Source organism: Pteronotus mesoamericanus, unplaced genomic scaffold (genome assembly GCF_021234165.1).
Source record: "Pteronotus mesoamericanus isolate MK-2021 breed Mesoamerican mustached bat unplaced genomic scaffold, CSHL_Meso_final contig_90, whole genome shotgun sequence".
Lineage (NCBI taxonomy): Eukaryota > Metazoa > Chordata > Mammalia > Chiroptera > Mormoopidae > Pteronotus > Pteronotus mesoamericanus.
The window spans coordinates 24,727,430-24,730,430 of NW_026555277.1; positions in this window are offsets into that span (position 1 = coordinate 24,727,430).

The following is a 3,001-nucleotide window of genomic DNA, read 5'->3' on the forward strand; positions in this document are numbered from 1 at the left end:
CGGACTGTGTGGAAATACAAATGAGAGACAACGGGATGCTCACACAAAACATAAGAAAATGGGATATTTAGGTTTGCTATTTGTTGTGTGTTGTACTTTCATATCTTCAGCATCTGAAACTTGAGTCTTCCGAATGATCCTCATGATCCCACTCCGTCATAACCCATGCCCAACAGTGCCAGTTCCTCTGTTTTCCTTAACCCTTTCCCACCATTTTATTCTCTCTGCTACCACTAGGGTAGTACCCTCCTAATTTAATTGTTTTCAGTCCCTGAAAAACTGTTCTCTGATCTGAAAATATCTTCCTAAATTTTAACTCTGATTATGTAACTTCCTCATTCAATAACTTTCAATGGGCAAAGGTCTCCAGAATAAAATTGTAAGTCCTTATTCTATAGTACAAATAGCATGGCAGAGTGCACTGGGCATGGGTAACAAGAGTCAAACAGAACAAAATTCTGAAAACTGCATCTACCACTTAATAGCAATATGACTGCATGAATCACTTTTACCACTCTAAGGTTTATATTTCCAGAGAGAGAGAGAATGACAACTAAGAAGACTTAAAAAAGAATGCGCCTAGTCCAATGCTAGCTACGTGACAAGGGCTCAATATCTTTCTTCCCAGGTTACCACCCAGACCAGCATTCCAGCCTTGATGGAATGCCTACTAGAAAAATGCCTAAAGAACAATGGTATTGAACAACAAAATTATTCTGCTCTAGAATATGTTTAATTTGAATTGGTTTGTAGTCTTTACTTCCACAGACACTAAAACTTGAAAAAGTGAACTTATATTGCATGCAGAAATGAATAATGACTTTCAGGGTGCTTTAGCCGAACTGTATTCAATTAACAAAAGTTGTTTCCATTTTATTTTTGGTAAATAATATTAAGAGCTAATCTTTGAACAGATTAAAATATAGTCATGCTGCTTTTTTTTCCCCCTTTATGTTGAAAGTAAAATAACACAAAGTCAAACTTTTACAACAGAGAGAACAACAAAAAAAAAAGTTACTGCTGATGTGGGGTGTAGTTTTTTTTTAACAATTATTGCTGCTCATTCTTTAAAAATATATGACAAAATGCCCAGTTAAGATCATGAACTGTTGTCAGAGAGACCCCTGGGTGAAATTTGGTATAGCTTTAGACCCTGATCAAATTACTTACCTACAAATCTTCATTTCCTCACCTGTAATATGAAGATAATGGGAGTATCTACTTGAAGGACTGCTGTGAGAATGAAATGATTAAATATACTGGGTATAAGGGACTATGCCTGACATAAAGTGAGGTCTTGATAAATGGTAGCTATAATAATTGCCACCGTTATTACACAAATTTATTTAGTTGTAATTATTTACAACTTGGTTATGTCCTATATTATGTATCGCCAATATAACATACCCTCAGCTATGTTTTATAATTTTTACAAAGCAGTCTTTTTTCAAAGGAGATTCCGAGATTACTGGCCGCTCCAGCCAAGCCTCGCAGTCCTCACGCTCTCCAGCGTGCGGGCGGCTTCGTCGCGAACCGGACCCCGAGGCTGTGCTGCGGACAGGCGGTGCTCACTCAGCCGGGTCTGGCCCGCGGGAGCCGCTCGGGCGCTGGCCTGGGGCGGGCGCCGGACACAGGCTGGGCTGAGCGGCGAGTCCTGGCCAAGCCGCCCGCCCCGCCCCGTCCCGCCTGCCCGCTCGGCGGGGTGAGTGACGGCGACAACAGGTGCAGCACGGTGTCTGAGCTTCTCCGGAGCTCCGGAGTTGGGCTCGTCAGGCCCTGGGGGTCAGAGTTTGACTATGGACACTGCCCTCCTCACCTTGCACCGGCCTTCCGACGTCGCCCCTCAACCGGCTGTTGCATCTTAGTAAAGCCTGAGGTCACCTAAATCTCTCGAAACCCACGGAGTCCCTGAGGCCGACTTTTCTCCAAAGGGGAGAAGAGGGAAAGGCTTCCGGTGCATGGAGATTTGCATAACCGTTCGCTCTCTCCTTCCCGGCCGTCCGAAAGCAGGCGAGAACGGCCTCAAACCGAGCCCTCGATCCGCACAGCCCACGCCCACTCCGACCAGCAGCACGCTGTACCCCTGAGACGGCCCAGTTCGGCGACGACTGGCCACTGCCGAAACCTGCCCGCCCGCGCCCCTCCCCGGCCTGCCGCGCCCGCCCGCCCGCCCTGCCGCCCACTACGTCGTCGCCTGCCCCTCCCCTCCACCCCCCACCCCCGCTCTGGGTGGCAGGTTCAGGCCCCGGGTCCGAGCCTGCGCCCTTGCAGCTGCCACCGCCCGCCGCCAGAGGGAGAGAGTTTCCGTCGGGAAACGTGTCCCTGCCTCCTTGGTGCGAAGGTGCTTTTAAACTTTAGGCTTCTGTTCCTCTCCTCCGTGTTCCTGAAGAGCATACAGGAAGATGGAGAGCGAATCTGGGGCGGTGAGTACAGCGGTCGGGGCCCTTGGCCCCGGGTTAACAGGGAGAAGGTGCAGCGAGGGCTCTGTCCCTGAGAGCCCGAAAGGATGAGGTCTGGGGTCCAAACGCCCACGATTTTGTTGGAAAGAAACGTGGACAGGGTGCCCACCGACCACCTCGAAGAGGTTCTGCCCGCAAGTCCCAGCGGATTGTGTCGTGGGTTCGGGAAGGTGTGGCCACTGGGCCGGAAGCGGTATTGGCGGGCTGGGGGATCCTGGAAACGGCTGAGAGGTTTTGGGAGGCAGTAGGTGGTAGGGCCCAGTGCACCAGACTGGGTCCCAGCCAGAGAAACATCTTTCCCGCCGAAAGTTGGCTCGGCCGCGTCTTTGACGCTCGCTCCAGCGGACTCAGCCCAGCTGCCCACCGCAAGGAGTTGTCAGGGCGGCTGACTCCTCTCCCCGACTAGTTAGTGGAGACCTGAAGGCCTGAGCGACCTGGGAGGAGGCACCAGTGGCCCAGGTCAAACGCCGACACACTAAGATCGAGTGCCCTCTCGAGAAGATAAGGCCGAGCAGGGGGAGGGGCAGAAGGCTATGCAGACC